Below are 21,728 nucleotides of genomic sequence, written 5' to 3'. Positions count from 1 at the left end.
CCTGAGGGACACCACTTGTTACTAACCTCCAACTAGACTCTGCGCCACTAACCACAACCCTCTGAGCTCTATCTGTAAGCCAGTTCTCAATCCACCTCACTGTCCATTCATCTAAGCCACACTTCCTAAGCTTTCCTGTGAGGATGATGTGGGAGACAGTGTCGAAAGCCTTGCCAAAGTCAAGGTAGACAACATCCACTGCCCTCCCCTCATCCACCCATCTAGTTACTTTGTCATAGAAGGCTATCAGATTAGTCAGACATGACTTCCCCTTGGTGAATCCATGTTGACTACTTCTGATAATCTTCTTTTCATCCAGGTGCTTTGAGATGACTCCCAGAACAAGCTGCTCCATCATCTTCCCAGGGATGGAGGTGAGGCTGACCGGCCTGTAGTTTCCCGGGTCATCCTTCCTGCCCTTTTTGAAGACTGGAGTGACATTGGCTATCCTCCAGTCCTCAGGCACCTCACCTGTCCTCCAGGACCTTTCAAAGATAATGGAGAGAGGCCCAGCAATGACTTCCCCCAGCTCCCTCAGCACCCGAGGGTGCATCCCATCAGGCCCCATGGATTTATGTATATCCAATTTATCTAACTGATCTTTAACGTGCTCCTTGTCAACCAAGGGATAGTCTTGTTTCCCCCAGACTTTCTCTGTTACCTGCAAAGTCGGGGTCTCACAAGGACTGGCCCGAACAGTGAAGACAGAAGCAAAGAAGGCATTTAGCAACTCCGCCTTCTCTGCATCATCCGTCACCACAGCACCTGTCTCATTCAACAACGGGCCCACATTTTCCCTAGTTTTCCTTTTGTCTCCTATATACTTAAAGAAACCCTTCCTGTTGGCCTTGACATCCCTCGCCAGGTTCAATTCCAAGGCTGCCTTGGCTTTCCTTGTTTCCTCCCTGCATACCCTGACAGCATTCTTGTATTCCTCCCAAGCAGTCAGCCCCTTCTTCCACCTATTGTAAACTCCCTTCTTCCACCTGAGCCTTTTCAGAAGGTCCCTGCTCAGCCAAGCAGGTCTCCTTCTCCCCTTGCCTAATTTCTTTCTCTTTGGGATGCACTGATCCTGAGCTTGGAGGAAGTGATTTTTAAATAGCAGCTAGCTCTCTTAAGCCCCCTTACCCTTTAGAGCCCTCTCCCATGGGATTTGACCACGAAATTCCTTGAAACGATCAAATTTAGCCCTCCTGAAGTTTAGGGTTTCAACTCTACTTGTCATTTTGTCTATTCTACACTTAATCCTGAACTCTATCTTCTCATGATCGCTGCAGCCCAGTCTGCCCCCAACCTTTACATCCTCCACCAGTCCCTCTTTGTTTGTGAGTATCAGGTCCAGTAAAGCACCTCTCCTTGTAGGTTCCTCCACCACCTGAGTCAAAAAGTTGTCATCAATGCACTGGAGGAACCTCCTGGACTGTACGTGCCCAGCTGTGTGGCCTTCCCAGCAGATATCAGGGTAGTTGAAGTCCCCCATGAGAATCAAGGCCTGTGATTGTGAGGCGATTCTCACCTGTCTGTAGAAGGCCTCATCAACTTCCCCATCCTGATCAGGTGGCCTGTAATAGACACCCACAACTTTGTCTCTCATATTACCCTGCCCCTTGATCCTTACCCACAAGCTCTCAACTTGCTCTTCATCTGTTGCCAGGGAGAGCTCGATACATTCCAGTTGGTCTCTCACATAAAGAGCAACTCCACCGCCTCGCCTCTCTGGCCTATCAGCACCACTTGGCAACCAAAACTTCCTTGTCTTATAATAGAGATTACCCACAGAATAAGTCATATTTAAGACAATACAGTATCAAATTTGGGCCTTATTTTCAAGTGGCCCAAACCAATTCATTTAAGCTTCAATTGTTTAACAATTTGTTTAACTTGAAATGTTTTGATAAATTACTTATTTTCCAATTGAACCTTAAAAAAAACAAACCTTCAAAAGATTGAAATCTTGTTACCTGAATACAATTAAGAATAAATACTTCAATTTTCTTATTGAAGTAGGATTTTTTTTCCTTGTCTTTGACAATACAAAACAAAATTTAGTGTCTGGCATTCAAAAGTTTTAACATTTGGGTGTTTGAAATAACCCTGATGATTTTTTTTGGTATACCATTTATCTTTCATGAAGATTCAATTTTTTAAATATATATTTTGTTCCATCTCAAACATGAAGAATTTTCAAAGTATCAGAATGTCTTGCAAAATGAAACAAAAATTGTTCTTACTCCTTAGTAGACTTGCCAGAAAACAGCTTGTTTAATTTAAAAACAGGATTAAATGAATTGCATGTGGCTTGCTGCTACTATCACAACCAATGGTGACCTTTGTTAAAACAAAAATATTTCTCATTGTTGTCAAAGTTTGTGTGGTATATTTAACTTACTCCCTGTCAGGATTTGAAAGGCCACTTCCAGTGGTTTCAGCTGGGCAAGCAGAAGAGTGGAAAGAGATGTTATGGTTAGAGAAAATGGAGTTCAGATGCAGAAAATGGAGTTCAGATGTAAAAAAGGTAAGAAGTACTAGTCTACAGCATGTTTGTTTAAAGGAACATGTCAGGAACTAGAAAACTCCCTGTTCACAACTGGAGTCTGAACTAAAGAACAGATGGAAGAAAAGTCACATGCAGGACAAAACATTAAGGACAAGAAGGTGATGGAGAGTAGTTAGCATGGATTCACAATGGAAAGTAATGCTTGTCCAATATGATAACCTCCTACTGTGTAAGGCCAGGCTTGATAAATGAGGGGAAAGCCATGGGAATTGTCTACTTGGAGCTCAGTAAGGCTTTTGCATTGTCTCCCATGAAATCCTCATAGAGAAGCTGGTGCGGTATAGGCTAGATGAGCAGACAGTGAGGTGGTGTGAAAACTGGCTGAACAGTTGAGCTCAGTGTTGTGATCAGTGGTGTGAAGTCTAGGTGGAGGCCAGAAACTAGTGGCGTACCCCAGGGCTCAATATTAGGGCTCAACCCTGTTCAACATTTTCATTAATGATCTGTATGATTGGACAGAGCACACCCTCAGCCAGTTTGCTCATAATACCAAACTGGGAGGGGTGGCTGATACACCAGAGGGTCATGCTGCCATCCAGAGGCACCTTGACAGGCTGTAGAAATGGGCTGATCAGAAATTCATGCAGTTCAGCAAAGGCGAGTCCAAAGCCCTGCACCTGGCACAAATAATTCTGCAATACTGTAAAAAAACCCAACAGAAAAGTGCATGTGATAAGTGCTGTATTACCGACTTGTTTTCATTTTCTTTGACAACAAACCGCTACTGTAAACAGCAACCTCAGTATTCTTCTGTTTTCAGCCCCGTTTTTCAAAAACCTTTAGAGGTAATGTCTGAGAAATACAAGGGCAAAGGGTGATATGCACTGTAAACTACCTTTTGTACGATGTTTATCACAGGTTAGAAAGCAGAGATGAGAAGTAAGTAGGGTCAGCAAAATCCCATCTGGTGGGCATACTGTGAAATTCATTTTCTTCCCAAAACTGAGTTTGAGCCTACTAAGAAGTAAAAGAGTGGGGACAGAGGGGAAATAAGAATGTATTGAACAATATAAAAATTGTAATTTCTCAGATTCACAGACATTTTTAAGCTTTTCCAGCACAATTTACCAAATGGTTACTGTCCCGATCCAATATTGGGAAGGTTTCGTTATAATCCCAAGGACGAGATTAAGACGCTGAAAGCGGTCAGATGTTGTACAAACTTTTACTTTATTACCTGACCAAACTGGGGAGAGAAGATAAAAAAGGGAGGCCGAGTGAAGGCAAAAGGGGAAAGGAAGAGGGATAAGGAAAGGAAGAAGGAAAAGAGAGTAAGAATGTGAGAGAGTTCACTGCTATTGCTCCGAGTCCAATGGTTCTCTGCTGATTCTGTCAATCATGACACGTTCTGTCAAAGCTGGGATCCGGGAAGGCCCAAGGCAACGAGGAGCTTGGGAAGACGAGGAAAAAGAGCGAGCGCAAGGAAAAAGAGCGAGCGCTGTCAAAGGGGGCGTGCTCCTTATATAGGGCCTTGCTCATGCGCAGATCACAAATGTGTATGTGCTGTTTGTGCTGGACGCACTGTTCCCTAGAAGCCTTCTCCTGCACTTTTCACACCCCTGGTCCCTGCACAGGCGCACAAGGTTGTCCATTCCACAACTGTGAAGGGGATGGTCTTCTAGGAGCAAGATGCTCAATTTCGGGAGATGGTGGTATGGCAGCAATGTTGAGACAAAACCACATTTGATCCCGGTTCGCTCCAGTTACCTTAACAAGTAGCTTTCTGTCTGCTTCCACCTCTCCTTGCCTTTGATACAGCAATGAAAATGCACAAGGAAAACCAGACAGACATTAGCACAAATCTTCAAAACTCTCAACAGCTGTGAAGCTTGAAAATCCTAAGACACTTAACCAAATAGTTCTGGATAGAAGGACTTATTGGGTGTGTGAAGAGTATTTGATATCTGTGATAAAAGCAGCTTTGTACTTGTAAACTATTAAAAGCACAACAGATAGACGATGTTGTAGAAAGGATAGGTGAGGCAGGGATACGTTACAACACCTGTTCTTCACATAAAAAATACCTGCTTTTCTTTCCTTATACCCCCTACAGGAAAGATGAATGATATTTACCCGTCTTTGGCTCTGGGAATTTGTGGCTTAGAAGTGTACCATCTTACATTTGTAACATGCTTATAGGGAGTGCCTCAACAGAGCAGTAGTCTAGAAAGAGTATTTTTGTTTTCTCAAATGATTGATGCATAAGAGAGGGCCAAATTGAAACCAACAGTTAAATTTCAACCAGGCACCTTCTAGCACCACTCAGACCACACTTCCAAATCAGAAACTCTGCAAAAAGAGTTCAAAATACGTGTCTGTCTGACAAGACCAAAATCTAAGACATTTCCTGGGACGAAGTCAAAACTCAAAGCATCTTGCCAAAATCTGCTTGCTAACAAAAATTCTGAAAGGAAACTCTGTTATTAGCTATGCAATATAACTATAAACTACAGTCAGATCTGTGTTTTTGTATGGTTATCTGAAATACCTGAATGTCTGCTACTATAACCCCAGCCTGGCTAAGCTAACCCAAGATTGGATAAATTTACAGATACCAAACAGATGCTTCCTTAATATAGTGCTAGTCTTTCTGTAATATAAGACATAAATCAGTTCCCTTGGCTTAATTAACTATTGCTGTACATGAAAAGAAAGCTCCACGTTGCCTTTCATTACATGTCTAAAATCAGAGTTGTCTTTATCAGACTGTTAAGGAGAGGAGAAGGAGAACTCTGTTTAGTAGTTTCTAAAGTAATAACTGGTACTCTTTAGCACTTTGACATTAGGGAAATAGATGTTGTACTCTTTAGCACTTTGACATTAGGGAAATAGATGTTGTGTTATAGGAAGAATCATTATAGCAGACTACATATCGAGAAAAGCAATATTGTCATCTCCCCTCACTGAAGAGTTGCAGGGTTGTTTTCCACCCCTCATTTTCAGAACTGTCAACCTTTCTGAAGTATGGTTTGTGGTAGTAAACCCTCTTGACAGATGAAATGAAGTCTCACAGTTCCTGTGGAAGATTATGTTCAACCACAAAAAGCTAACATTATAGAGAGTGATTTTTGCTGTCTGTATTGGGAAGTCAATCAGAAGCTGAGAATTTAGTCCAAGAATTTCAGGATGCTGAAAATTCTATTTAGTTGTTTATGGAGCTGTCTGCACACTTGGTTTGCTTAAAAACAAAGATATTTTAAGGCAACGTGGTCAGAAATTGAGTCTTATTTTTCCACAGGATTTTCCTTTCATTATGCATTCTTGTACATTTATGTATATATAAAAATACCAATTAAAAATTTTCAGGAACAGTCAACTACTAAGAAGTTGATTTTATCTTGTCAGTGCTACAGTAATATTTTAAGAGAATATGTTCAAAGCTTACTGGATTGAAATATTCTCCACATCAGACATAAGTCTAAGAAAGTGATGCTTATTTTTCTTTGTAGCCTGTACCCAGAGTCAAGAGATATTCTGGCTTACAATGGATATGCAATTTCAACATGACATCATGCATTTCTTATTGCCTTTCTCCAATAAGTGACATCAACAAGCTCTTTAGCTTTAATGTCAGTCATTTTGATAGCTATGGTTTCTCTTATATTTTCAAGATTACTCTTGAAATGTTCACTGGAGGGTCTCTTAAATGAACCAAGATTTGAATTATATGGAAAAAAAATCCCACAGGGGAGATCTATTGCTTTCTTCCTATTACTGTGTTAAGCTGAGATGCCTGCTCCTGTCATATAGATCTTGCAGGAGGCTGGACTAACACAGTTCTCATGTACACTATTGTAAACTTGAAGAATTCCATTAAATCAGAAAAGCTACTTTACTTTCTTTTTTGTTGGTGTTCTGGGTTTTTTTTGCAGGGTGGAGGGGCCGAGTTGTTTGGGGGGTTTTGCCTCTTGGTAGCTCTTTTACCCCACTGAAAAGGCATAAAGAAAATGGAAACTGTTGTTAGAAGAGATAAAGTATTCTAGAAAGAATTACGCTAGAATACTTGTATGCCAGCTATGGCTGGGGTAAGAGAGAAAGTAGAATCGTAAGCAATGTTCAAGTTTATTTTTAACCTTTTGATTGCATCTAGCCACTGGAGCCAGATTGTAAACTACAGAATTGCTGAGACAGTCACTGAGTACCAATGAGCCAGTGGACTGGGCTAATGTTCGAAAGGAATATAATCTGAGCTAAAGGGTCAGAGAATCAGGGACAGCAAACTTATACTCATTTACATCGCTACAGTGTACGTATTAATTCATATTAATGATTCTACAACCCCCACCCCTGCTTTCCATGTGAAGTCCACACATTTTCCAGTTTAAGAACTTTATCACGATGATTGTGAAAAGTTTCACCTTCTGAGTTTTTACTGCAGTTTATCACTAGACACACACTTAACCAGAACGAACAATGTCAAAGATTAAATGGGAATTCAGACAAGGACTCATCTTATTTTGCTTTTTTCTGAAAAACTGGTCACAAATACCATACAATCAGAAGATTGGTGTTTCCAACACAGAGCCTCATTTATTATTGGTCTTTAAGATTATTCACTTATATATTTTTTCCCCAGCTACCACTTGGATCTCTTCAGGATTCCCTCTCCCCCGCAGTCTGTGTTATCCATAACCAATGAATAACAACAGCATCAGCAAGTCTTCCAGGCTTTTCTTAAGAAAAATTATTCTGATATAATTCAAAGAGATCCATCATTTTATATTCCTCACATAGAAACAAAACTGGGGGTTTTTGTCTGTAGCTGCACACCTTGAGGAAGAACCACACAGAGCATGTGACACATATAGGAAGCTTTGTTGAATTATCCTGCATCTCAGACACAGGAGCATTTATTCATCTCTTCTTGGTGGTGTGTTAGCCAGGCTTACCTCACCATTAGGTGAGCACCTGCAGACAGAAAGTTCTGGGGTTACATACACAATGCTTTTCTGAGCTATAATAGGCTAGAGAGCATCTCTGTATCAAACTGCCTGAAAGAATAGGTAAGGAGTCCTTTAAAAGGTATGGTTATATTCAAGCAACACCTACTGTACAGCGGTAGAGTTGCATTCCATTTAAGTAACACTAAGTTACATTTTGACAGGAAAACAAAAACACCCTTCAACACTACTGCCTTAGATAACAACATGGACAATGTAAGTTTTCATAGGTCCATATGTTCAATGTGGACATGCAGCACTTCTGTACTACTCAAAATTTATTAAAATATTCACTTTGCTAGTTTAAAGAACCATCTGCAAGCTCCTATACTTGCAAACTTCTATGCTTTTTTCCTTTTTTTTTTTTTTTTTTTTTTAAGGGATGATTGGCATTTTTTGCCAGAATCTGATCAGATCTGGTCAGATCATATTTCGTATACATTCCATGGAAATAAACTCATTATCCAATCTAGACACATGATACCTTAAATATCATCAAAAGCAGCCATCACCCTCCTGACTAGCTCCTGAACCTGGTCTAGCCACTTTACTATGGTTTCAGGAAGATAGCCTGATAGTCAAGTATACAAAGCGTCATTTAATATAAGGAGCCATACAAGATCACATACTGATGAAACACTTCACTGTGTTCTCAGCCTATTCATGCTAAAAGATGCATTTCTGTATGTGATAACAATGGAACAGAATTACTTGTATATAAGATTAGCATCACTGTTTTGAAAGGAAATACGGTCTTAATGGGTTGAATGCCTGTAAAACTCATTACCCTTTGCATAAAGAAAAGTCTATCTTTGTATGCAATAATATCTTCCAAAAAGAAAATGGGAGTAAAACAAAATAGGAGGTCATGTGTTATAGTGATTTAAGATGCTGTTTTTTATGCTGTAAGAGTACTTTATAGTACTGTTTGGGGATTTTCAACAGACAGAAGTTCAGTCATAAATATTGACACGACTAACAGGTAATTGCAGAAGCATGGAGCTCCCAATACAGTCAGTGAACACCTTCCAATGGTGCAAGAATCCTGGAATTCAGCAGATTTGGCTCAGTGTTTCCCAGAAGTGCAGGAGGTGAGTTTGATAGCAACATTATCACTGTTCTTCCCAACAATGCCATCCATGTGGGGCTCAAAACATGAAATCTCCCTGTCTCCACTGACTGGGTGTGCAGCCTCTTCCTTTTACCTGCTTATCAATGGGAAGTGATGGGTACAGGACAGTATGGGATAGTGGAGCACCATCTGCTAGGAGAAGAAAAGCAGAGCACAGCCTACAATTAGATTAATTTTCCCTCCCATCTATCCTTCTATCCATCTACTCATTGCTAAAGTAGTTCATGACTTGCACAGTTTCTTTTGCCTTGGTTTGCTGATCTTCAGTAGAGGTTTTAGTTTTAATATCTGGCAGTTTCTTATGCCAATGTCAGAAGAGTGCCGTTCAGCACTTGCTGTTTCTTTTTCAGCTACACTGTGGCAACTATAAGGTCCTTTTACACCAACTGTTCTTAATGAAACAGAGAGGTCAGACTGCTCATCTTCTGAGGTTTAGGAATAATCAGGTTCTTTACTCTCCAGAAGTGGGGGAAAAGAAGAAGAGCAAACTGCTCATTGATTATTAAAACCACCTTAATAATCAATGCAGCTATTGTAACTAATCCCTCTGATCTTGGTGAAAGAACACTGCTTCTTTTGTGAGATTTGAAGTTTCAAACTTCTTCCACTCTATGAAAAGTTTAAATCAGCATATAGCTACCATATCCAACCATATGCTAATATAGAAAGAGACTCAAGAGCACACTTGCATGTTAACTATTGTTATCTATGAGGAATACACTGAACAGAGTTTTTCCATTTTTTATTACTGCTGAAAATAGACATACTGATCCTTTATGTTATTTATAGTAAGAACAAAAGTTTAAAAGCATTAAAACGAGCAAGAAAATCTTCAGGGCTCTGGCAGACCTTGTATTGTCCTTTTAGTAGAAATTTTCACACAGTCAACACAGAGGTTAAAAAACACACACAAAAAATCACACTGTTAGGAGAAGAGTGTCTCAGCTATTGTCTAAGAAGAGAAGATTAAAGTTGTCAATGGGGAGGAGTTTCAGAAGCAGCAGCCTCTACAAGAAGCCTGGGTAGTGGAAGGAGAAACACTAGGGAACAAGTCCACAGGTATAAAAAAGATGTTACAGTCCCTCTGAGTTTCACATACAACTCAGCAGTTCTGATTGGGCAGGGCTGCATATACTTAAGTATTTTGAATTATTTAGGCACATTAGCAAGAATGCCACTACACAGTCTTTTCCATTAGGATTGAAAGGTTGTAAGGGAGAGATATCTATCTACTTCTAGAAGCATCTAAATATGAAATAAAGGAGGAAAATCAAGCCTGGATCAGTGATCAGAAACTCCCACTAATGCAAGTAAACTAAAATATCATGAAATACAAAAATAGACTAAATCTATTGGTAGCAAATAACATATTTCAGAGAGCACTCCGTGTGTTAAAAAATTACTCAAAAGGAAAAGGTATTGTAAATGTTGTAATTCAAGTAGAAGTCAAGTATTTCTCTTTTTTCGGGTGAATAACTATGGACAGTTACTGTATACATTACACTATATAGTTCATAAGTTTAATTTAAAAGGCCTCAGTGTCGTAGAAGGAACTATTTGTAGATTTAAAAATGTGGAGCACAAGAAACATTGTAATATTATCTTTAAATAGTGTTCAAAGGTAGAATGTGCATTACGTATCCCCTTGTGTTTGCGTTGGTTTTCCTCCCACCCCTCTCACTTTGGATCCCTGTCATTCAATATAGAACTTCTTCTATGTCTTGTATCAGGAACGATGGTTGCTAAACCAGCTCCTGGAATCCAAAGCTTCATTGACAAATGAACTCACAATTATGTTAAGCAAACATCTGGTTTTTTACAAGACGGAAAATGAAGTTACAGGAGATAATATTTCCCCTTCAAGTGTTAATATACATTTCATTCACAATTTTTGCTTCCATGTCAACAATTTCCTCTCTAATTCTTCTAAATTGGGGGGGGTGGGGTGGGGGGGTAGCCCACAGGAGCGAGAGGAAGACTAGCTTTTCTCTTCCACTGTTTAAAGTTTCTTGTGTAACAGTGGCATATGCTTTCATAGTGTCATTTCTTTTTAGGTGTCTTGCTGCTTTAAGGCCACTGGGTTGTGATTCTGGTCTCTATGCATTTGAGGCTTTTACAGTATGAAAGACTGTTAAAATATATGCGTTCAGTGCTGATGCGCAAGATGTCTCTGGCTACTAAGAGAGGCTTCCTAAGATGAAGCAAAACATTCTTTTCAGTAAGGATCTACAATGTACATTAACACCAGCTACAAATGCTGTGATTAGATCTTCTATGTTCTTAGTTGAGCATGTCTTAAGCACAATACTGAATTTCCTCATGCTTTGAGATACTACACAACCCACATCTTAGTGCCATGATATGCCTCCTGTTTCTCTGTGGCAATTACTTGCTAAAATACAGGGGTTTAAAATGGCAAAATACGTAGTATTCTTAAAGTTAGCTCCGTGCTGTTGTAAAATTTTGTGCACCAAGACACATCCCCTTACTGTTTATTGCTACAGGCTTCATTTAGAGGAAAACTTAATTCCTGACTCCAAAATATTTTACTTTTCAGTATGATCACTGAGAATCTCTGTCAATGCAAACTGTTCTTTCACTATTTGATGCAAAAAGTCTGGTAAGGAGCAAGACCATTCCTTGCTTTTAACTCTGTTTTCATACATGAAATTCATTACTTAGTGGAAAGCTTTATTGTTCATGGAGACTTAAAGTCCTCAAAACTACCTTGGATGAATAACGGCCATGTAACCTTCTGATAACTGAATGCTGCAGTTTAGAGCTGAGCCAAGTGGTCGCAACTCAGTCCCCTGTGGACAACTAACGAAGTACGAAAGCTGCTGTTCTTGGTGACCTCAGCAAAGAGACAGTGGTAGATAATAAATTCCACTCCAAAAGGAAACCGAGAAGCAGACATGCCAGATCCCAGCTGAACTGCACCAATCTGGGACTGGGAATTTCAGTTTTTCAGTCAGTAAGCAACTCTTTCACATATAATAAATTCAAATTTTCATTCAATGAAAAAAATGACAAATTAAAGCTTCTTTTTCTGGCAGTGCACAAAGTAGGTCTATTCACAATCCAACCATGATTATACTAGGAAAACTCTGAAAAGAAAAGTATCTCAACACAGTCTTATGCACATTCTCTCTAGGACTGCATGGCCTTTTATTTCAGATATTCTTGTATAGATACATGCCTAACTTTAGATATGTCCTTAAGTCTAGCAATCCTTCATATTATCTGGCATGAGTCTGCAGCAAAAGACATATTTCCCAGAATCTGGGATGAAATAAATAACTTGCTAGAACATCAAAATATTTCAACATTTAAATCCCAAATCTTAACCACATTGCACAATAAAGGTAAACTTGTTTGTTTGTTTGTTTGTTTGTTTCTTCAGGAAAGAAAGAGCAGCACTTGAAAAGCCAACAATATTTGGTCACATGAACTTTTTTCTTTCACTGAGAATTGTGGAGAGATAAAAAGAGAAAAAAAAAAGAAATCTAAAGAATATTGCAACAGAACTAAGGCTATTGGGTTAATCGGGTTATATTAGAATTAAATAAATAATATTATAATTAATTTAGTTATGTTATAATCCTATAAATCAAAACATTTTAATTTGGAGTTGGAGAAAGAAATTGATGATGAAAAAAACAGTATCAGTTAGAAATTGCTGAGGTGGTTGTGTATTTCGGAGAGAGGGGAACAAATTTGTTTGGATATTTCAGATTCATTCTTAGTTTATGTTTTCATCTTCTACAGTTAAGGTTAAAACAAAATATCTGTATAACATACCAAAGATATTTCAAATGGCAGGAATAAATACATATGACAAGTGAAGCTGGAGACATATTTTCTTGCCATGTACTTAAAATACTTTTCACAGTTAGAGTAGTAATTCAGTGTCACTACATTGTTATGCATGATGTAATCTCAGATGGGAAAATGAAATCACACAAAATGTTTATGATTTTTAAGAAAATCAGTAAGTGACCACATTTAATAAATATCACTGCAAGACATTGGAAAACATTTCTGCAGGGATAGTAAGAATTTTCTCCCTTTAAGTTCTTAAGATTGAAAAAATTCTAATTACAAACATGCTAAATAAGCAACTGCACCAGAAAAATGTTAAAGTTGTTTGCCTACCTTTAGATTACTCACTGGAGAGCTGTGTTAACCAGTTTGCTTATTTCACATCTATGAAAAAGACTTCGTATCCAGGCATTAGTAATACTAAAATTCAAGGTCATATTAGAATAGATCTTTCAAGGCTGCAGGGTGCAGACTAAACCACAAGTGGTCTTCCATTATAACTCCTCGAAACTGGGCAGACTAAGAGGAACTGCAGCTATCATTGGTCTCAGGAACGCTAAGGACTGTCAACTCTCTGAGGATGGCACTGGCCTCATGGAGGAGTATCTTTTCTTCACACATCAGATAGATAGATAAGGTAATCAGCTACTTTGAATTAATGGAGTTTTTTATCTGCCTGTCAAGATAGGCCCTGGGGTTCTGATGTCAAAAACAAAACCAAAACCAAAAGCAACCCGCAAAACAGACAAACAAAAAGTCTACAGTGCACAGATAGAGTCCCAAAAGCAGTTACATGTCATAGTATGAAGAATCAACACATGTGATCTGAGAGAGGTTTTACATATATGATGATAAGGTGTGCCAACTTCACACAGACTGTGGTGATCTTGACACATAACACAGTTGCTTTCATTAGCTTGAGTCTTGTAAAAATTGGGAACCCATGTTTCTTTCAAAATTACTTCCAGCTCTCTACCTAAATCTACTGCAATTCTAACTGCCTGCTTTTTCTGCTTTGTAACAATTTTTATGAGAATATGAACTACCAAGACATGTGCAGAAATGTTTTTTATATTCAGGCTAAGGATACATTCATTTGACTTATGCAAAATATTTTATATATAAGACATCGTGTAGTGTGTAGATATATATTGCAGGCACTATAAGAGAGATTTCTGGTCCTTGGGCAAAAATGAAAAAGTGATAAAGCTTTACCACCCATAAAGTGATCTTTCTTCTTATAATGTGCTGACAATTTCAAAAAGAGCTTACTTCACTAGCAGTGAAAGTTGCGTATATAGGAATGTGAAGACTCCAATGATCTATTGCATTCAGTAAGAGTACAGGATTTTCTAATGTTTTGTTGCAGTAAAGTTTTCCTTAGAAAGATATTTGTACTCCTTTGCCTTAGAAAGGTATTTGTACTCCTTTGCAACAGGTTCAATATAAAGGAAATAGTCACAATATGAATAGTGGCAAGAAAAAACACCTGAAAATTGTCTACATATACAGCTGAACCTCTGCCCTTCCTACATTTAAATATAGTGCAAATAAAGGCTTATGGTAGAAAGGATCATAACGTTCCTGCTGCTCATATGGGTCTAAGAAGGCCCTGCAATATGTTAATATATTAGCAAACCTGATGTCTTTATCTTCTGCCTACTGGTTTCTTAGTTACCATATTCAGTACACATGGAGAACTAAGAGATTTGTCCTCAGGCAGTAGCTAAGAGAAGATGTGAACATCATACTGCCTTTTGCTTGTATTTGGTTCAAGATGTCACTCTTTTCTTTGAGTACTGACTGTTTGAAAAGTCTATTAATTTGATTTATGCCACTTTTTGGCCAGTACAGCAGGAAAAAGGCAACTAAATATACTATGCTGCCCTCATTTCTAATCTATGAAATGAGTAAAAAAATCTAAGTCAGTAGCTTCAGCAGGAGCCACAGGAAAAACAAAATTAAAACCATTCAGTCATCTCATGGAACAAAGAAACTATTTCTTGTAATGACTTGACAATCCATGACAAGTCCTTTATGAACCGAAGAATCCATTCAACTGTAGAAAGACAGCTTAAAACCTATAAAGCAACTCAGTTTTGGAAACAGATTCTTGCCAAATGGAATTCAGTGTTCAAACATGCATCAATAAATAGGCCTTCTCTAACAGAAAACAAATTACATCTCCTGAATCAAATAAGGGTGTGGCCATAATGTCCAGATGGCTTTTTTTGTACTCTAGGATATTTTCTTGAAATATGAAGCAAGATCTTACACTGCTGCAAACTTTCAGGATTCATTTAACTGCCAGAAACAGTGGTAATCAAGAAAAAATTCTGTACTCTTCTAGCACATTTTAAAAAACTCAAAAAACCCCTAGTTTAAAATTCATGCACTCTGATGATTTGCATATATTGAAAAAACCTCTGAATTTTGAAGCTAAACATTCCAAATTAATTGGCATCAGGTTAGCTTCAATTCACCTGTCAAATGCATTGTATGAACATGTTATGAGCCAGTATCTTGAACTTTACAAAATCTGCCTTCAACAGCTGGAGCAGCTCCTTCAAAGGCTGTATTGCTGCTGTTAATCTATTCATCTATTTTTTGTTTTTTCCATGCTCTTTGAAGAAGACAATGAATTTGTCCAGCTGGCAGAGAGTGCTATAATTGCGTTACTTATGACTTTCATTGCTAAAGCTTCAGTTTGCTGAGGACTGATTAAGCTGATCAAATGTTTGCTTCTGCTCACATTAAAAAACAGATAACAACTGTTGGCATGGCAGTTCCTCTTCCTTCACAGAATAGCCCTGTGCAACTGTACAGGCTGAGAGCAGATAAGATAGAAAGCAGCTCTGCAGAAGAGAGCTGTGGAGTCCTAAATGTGAGCAAAAGTCAGCAGTGTGCTCTTCTGGTGAAGAAGGCCAACCGCACACTGGGCTGTATTAAAAGAGTGCAACCATTAAGCTACAACAATAACTTCAAAGGAAGTTTCCTCATTAAAACTTTTTTTGTATTTTCTTTAGGGGAAAGAAAAAGCTGCTTAATGAATGTCTTATACTTTGTAACATGGCATTCTGACTCTTGAGTACCTTTGCATTAATTTTCTCCCATAGACCAATGGGAAAGCATTAGACACTGCTCACAGAACACTTTTTAAAACACTTAAACAAAAAAAAAAAATGTTTTAAAAAAACATGAAACCGCTCCCTTAGTTTCATTTTAAATGATCCCACGAACATCTACACCTTGAAGAAACAATTCTTACAGAATATTGGGGAACATCAACAGAGGCAGAGGATGCCACAGTTGCTGTCATGTTTCAGTGATGCTGGTTTACTTATTTACATGAGTCCAGCCAGGGTGACACACTATTAGTCAACTACAGGCAAATATGCATATTGAACACCCTTAAAAAATGACAGCTAGAACCAATACTAGTTATATTAAGTAAAATTCGGATAAAGTTAGGATTTTGTTAAGTTTTGTGCACATCAAGATCAGCAATATTGCAACTGGCATGTCCTAGGAAAATCAGAATAGTTGATACTTCTTTTTTAACTTTAATATAACGGCTGCACAAGAAATCCTTCTACTGCAGTCCTGAACTTAGATATAGCAATAAGTTGTCAGCAAATATTCCAAACAAATATAACTTCTAATAAGCACTAAAATCCTGAAGGGAAATAGTCTGACATCAAGCTTTACTTCTAAGCTTTAGAAAAAAGATGCCAACAAACTACTATATTGTCATGGTTTCAGCTGGGATAGAGTGAACTTCCTTAGTAGCATTTGGGATAGTGTTATGTTTTGGATTTAGGATGAGAATAATGTTGATAACACACTAATGTTTGTGGTTGCTGCTGAACAATCAAGGCCTTTCTACTTCTCATACCAACCCACCAGCGAGTAGGCTGGGAGTGCACAAAAAGATGTGAGGGGACACAGCTGGTACAGCTGACCCCAGCTGACCAAAGGGATATTCCATACCATGTAACGTCATGCTCAGCATATAAAGTAGGTGGAAGAAAAAGGAAGGGGGGACATTTGGAGTGATGGCATTTGTCTTCCCAAGTAACCATTATGCATGATGGAGCCCTGCTTTCCTGGAGATGGCTGAACACCTGCCTGCCCATGGGAAGCAGTGAATGTATTCCTTGTTTGGCTTTGCTTGCATGCATAGCTTTTGCTTTGCTTATTAAACTGTTTTTATATCAACCCATGAGTTTTCCTTATTTTTCTGATTCTTCTCTCCATTGCACTGGGGAAGGGGGGAGAAGTGAGTGAGTGGCTGTGTGGTCCTAGTGGCCATCTAGGATTAAACCACGACATATTCATTTGCAGATGGTTATTTTTCAGAATGTGTACTGTCATGGTTTCGGCTAGTCTAGCCACTAAACCGAAAGACAGATGCTTTCTTTTACTTCTCTCCCCTTCAGAGAAGGGAGAGCATGTCCCTACAGGGAGAGAAGGATGAGAGAGAAAAGATATTTGTGAGTTTAAAAAAGAAACTAAACTACTACAATGAAAATAATAAAAAGAAAATAATGACATACATGCTATATATAAAAAAACGTGTCAAGCTCCCAGGATGAATATCACACCACTGGTTGGCACTGAGAAAGTCCCAGACTGGACTCAGTGACGGATGGGAACTGGATTCCAGATCTGGATTCAGGAATGCACGGATCAGAATCAAAGGCAGACAGAGTCCTCCTCGGACACCAACCATTGAAGAAAGAGAGCTGACCCTTTGATCACTCAGCTCTTATACTGACCATGATGCAGATGGGATGGAATACCCTGTTGATCTGTTTTGGATCACCTGTCCTGTCCACTCCTCCCCACAGGTGCAACACCTCTACACTCTTCTGCTTCTGACCCTTCAATGGGGTCGGAATAAGTATAAGCAAGACCCTCTCTGCCTACCATTCCTTGGTATAAATTATAAACAATCAGGTCTTATTGCTCTGTAAGCAGATACTGTTGGAAAAAATATCCTGTTAATTTCAGTGTTCCATTTGTTAGAAGAGGCTGAACTGAAAAGTAAAACCGCTGAACAGAGAATTGGTTCTGTTTTACCTTAAATCTGGACACAAACCAACATTTGTATCATAAACCTGATTTTCTAGTTCACCAGACTGAGTGCTGTAGGAGTTACTCTTAACTGTACTGCACCGATGCCGTAGTAGTTTCAGTCACCTCCTATCAAAAGACTAGTAAAATCTTTGAACAGGATATTAATATGTTAGCTGGAGAGAACCATGACCATAAGCATTAGACAAATCATCCTTGCAACTATGGGACTCAAGGTGATTACTTTCCCATTAATTTATCCAAGGAGAAAATGTTTTGGTTTTTGTTTTGTTTTGTTTTGTTTTGTTTTGTTTTGTTTTGTTTTGTTTTTTAAATGGAAGGAAGCAACCACAGCCAAGTTAGGAAAGTCTGACCTGAAAACAGAAAACTGTAAAAAGAAAACATGACAATCAGTGAACAATTTCTGTTGATGGAACATTTTTACGCTACTGTGGTGTCTGCTATGTAGTGGCAATTTCTGAAGTATCACTTCCTCACATAAAGATTACTGAAGACCTTGCTAGATTCTTGTTAGTTTCATGTATTGCAGCCTGTACAGAAGCATCACATTCTGTTCTGTGGTATTTGAAATTGTGGTATTATACACTTGGAGAGTTTAAAAAAATACTCAGTGTACAGAAATAAAACAACATTTTTGTGATTTGAGGCGACTAAGCCATTGCTGGTTTAAAATGGTGTCCCCTCAGCATAAGGCAGGTAGACTTTTACTTCTTGTTTCTCAGCTACAACATTCAAACATGCTAAAGAGGTACACTGTATCATGACAAAAAATTCCTTAGGAACAAACAGAACAAATTCAATAGTTGTGCTTCCAGATCTCCGTTCTCTTCATTCCTAACTCCTATTCATTTTTCAAGTGGTGTTAATTCATAATTCATTCAAGTAGTGGTAAAGTAATATTAACAGAACTTATTTTGACTGCTTCTGTTTATCTCAGTGTAAACAAAAGAACTTGGCAAGCATAAGTAAAGAAGTCATAGAAAGAAAGAATAAGTTAGTTAACTGAAAATAGGCTCTCCGCAGGTTAGTTTCTTTTTAATGATCTTACAACAGGGTTATAATTCCTCAGGTTTCCTAATTCTATGCACAGTGAGATGTTACTAGCTTAAAATCTTCTGAAGCAATCTTTTACTTCCCTTTCTGCTACAAGATATAGCACAATTTCCACTCTGAGAAATAATATATTATTTCTTTGCATAAACAACATGATTTTTTTTGAAGCGTAGGGAAATTGGAGAGGATAAGAAAGGATTAAATAATCGTTCTTATAATCCTTCTTCTGCCATCCCAGTGCAACTACGAAGTAGACTATGGGATACAAATTCATGTAATAGAAATAAAGATAAACTACACAGTGCCAGTAATATAAACTGGATGTATTTTACAGGAGAAAAGAAATAGTCATATCTATTGAGTAACCATTTAATTACTGAATTCATAAGGTGGAGCCATCTCAGTTGTATTGAGCAAGAAGTAAGAAGAGTGGATTCGCATTTCATGTGTCGGATTAAGCTTTGAAGATACTGATTCAATGCTTTCTATCACCCTTCTTGCATCTGTATACATCTCCTCAGAAAGTAATCACAGAATTTCAATTTCTCTTTAAACCTGTTACATTTCTTTCTTTTTGCTTTCTTCCTGTGATGAATGCTTAGACAGCAATTCTGCAAACATATTGGGAAGTTTTCTTATAGAATCATTTTTAAAATATGTACTAGGTCTCTAAATGACCTCTAGGAAACAACTGTTTCTTACCATGTTCGTGTAGTACCCTGTGGTTTAAACTGTAGAGAAGGGGGGGGATGTAAAACTCTTTGGGGTTTGGTTTGTTTGGCTTTTTTTGTGGACCTCACTATAACAGTTGATCAGACTCAGAAATCTGTCTAATCAGGGACACTTAAGTACTTTTGTACTTCACTGGAATTTTTGCCATTTCTGGCAGGCTCAGGATAGGTGTCAGCTGGTCAACTTTAACAAAATTTCTGAACTAATTTAATTTCTTTTCTAAACCTTTCTATTAAGACCGCAATAAAACCATATGGAATTGTTCCTGGATTCTCAAATGATAATTCTGAACCTCAGTTATCTGATAAAGATGTATTACAGAGTGCTCTGTGGCTTTTAAAAGCTTAGCAAGTCAAGAGCTAGCACCTTGCAGATAAGGCTTTGTCCCTTACATTCTTCACTCTAGTGAGAAAGGAGGAAAAAACCCAAAGATTCAGTTCAACAAGAAAATCACAGGCCATCAGGAAATCAAACAGAATCAACAGCTGCTGTCAAATCTAACATAGAGAGCAGATTGCTAGTAAAATCAGGTAGATCTTTATGGTAAATCATATATAACATCATATGTAAATAATTTGATAAACTGTGAGATCTTCTCTTCTCATGAAGATAGATTTGACCCTTGGCACTGACTTTTATGCCAAAGCTTCACATGGTTTTTAGTATCACCTCCCTAAAGAATTACAGTTTAAGGACATTTTTTGTGAACATCGTTAGTGCCTAAAAGGTATGTTTCTGATCTACCAAATAGATGTATTTATTTCTTTCAAACTATCTGAAGTCACTTCTGTATGTTTCTTAGGTTTACTTAACTTGGAACAAAAAGATATTCCAATTCAGTTTTTGTACTTTATTTTCATGAAACTAGTTGCAGCAAGTAACAAGAGGAAGTAATCCTTCTCATGTTTAAACATAGCTTGATAGAGGTGAGTTTGTGTGCAAGGAATGCATCTTGATTTCCCTTGTGGCTCATAGCCTTTCATCCTCTAGGGCTCAAGTTTGTCTTTTTCAGTGGGTACAGGTTTCATGCACATAAGTGCTGGGGAGAAATTCTTTGAAAAGCACAGAAAGCACATGATCAGGTGGAACATGACTGAAATATGTGTAGCAGGATTTGAAACATTGTCTTCTACCTCCAAAGAGGGGCAATGTTTCTACCATGGTTATGGAGCAATTATTTTAAGATCTGTTATGCAAGTGGTAACATCACAGAACAAAATCTGTCTCAAAGAGATGCAAAATAAGTGTCTCAAATTTGAAATCTATATTAAAAGAAAACACTAATACAATTACATTGGTCCCACTATTGTTACTACACAATACGTGATGAAGCCATGTTGCTTAGAAAGCTCCATAAGATGAAGATTATGAAGCAACTGGAAGGTTCCTTTACATGTAAAGACATAACCTCAAATTCAACAGACATGTATTGCTTAAATTGACGGATTCATAGAGCTTCAGCTGTAGCTCCTCATGGGTTATAAGGGAAATAGTGAAGTATTCTTCAAATCATGTACAGGAAGAAAACTTCATGCTACTTTTACTTTTCTGTTTCCCATTTCTGTGTTAGTTTGGTAAACAAGACAAAATTGTGAAGGAAAAGAAGCTGCAACAATTTTTACATGATACTCTGCTAGCCTTAGTTAAACTAGCCATCTGTCTAAAAGGCTGTATAATGAATTTATATACAAATACAAAATGCAATTTGATAAATGATCCCACCGACAAGAAGGAAATATCAGAAGATGTGTTTAGAGAGTCATCAATAAAACACAGGACCTGTTCATCGTGCCTGAAAATCCACTCAAAGAACTATTTCAAAATCTAAATAAGTCTTAAACTCTAACCTTTTTGCCCTATGTTCCTTAAATATCCCAGTAAATCTCAAAGGCAAGGACTGTAAACTAGAAAAAAAAAAAGCACCTAAGCTAAACGTAGCCACCACTTAGGAGGAAAATTGTATTGAGAAATGACACAGCATATACATCATGAAATTTCAATAGTCAGAAAATCTATTCTTATAAAATATCTGCAGTTTTCTTTAAAGTATAAAAGCCATTGATTAGTTCTTTGCTATCATTATGCTAGGCAGTTAAGTGTTTTATAGAATACCAGCTAAAGTTGAGATTATATCTTCAAGTTATTTTTTACAGAAGTTGCTAAAGTTGTACTTCAGAGTACAGTAGTTTAGCTCAGTAAGTGCTAGTGCTGATAGGAGCAGCAGTGAAATTAGCTTAGCCTCCAAAGATACTAAAACCCCTACACACATACGCCAACATCAAATATATCATTAATCGACTATATTCAGTTCTTGGAAATGTGAAACTGCCTTACTCATTTTTACTGGCCTCAATAGCAAAACAAATTATTTATTGATGACTGATGTTAGCAGGAA

The sequence above is a fragment of the Charadrius vociferus genome, unplaced genomic scaffold (assembly GCF_000708025.1).
Source record: "Charadrius vociferus isolate BGI_N301 unplaced genomic scaffold, ASM70802v2 scaffold201, whole genome shotgun sequence".
In the NCBI taxonomy this organism is placed as follows: domain Eukaryota; kingdom Metazoa; phylum Chordata; class Aves; order Charadriiformes; family Charadriidae; genus Charadrius; species Charadrius vociferus.
This window is presented reverse-complemented; position numbering follows the sequence as displayed.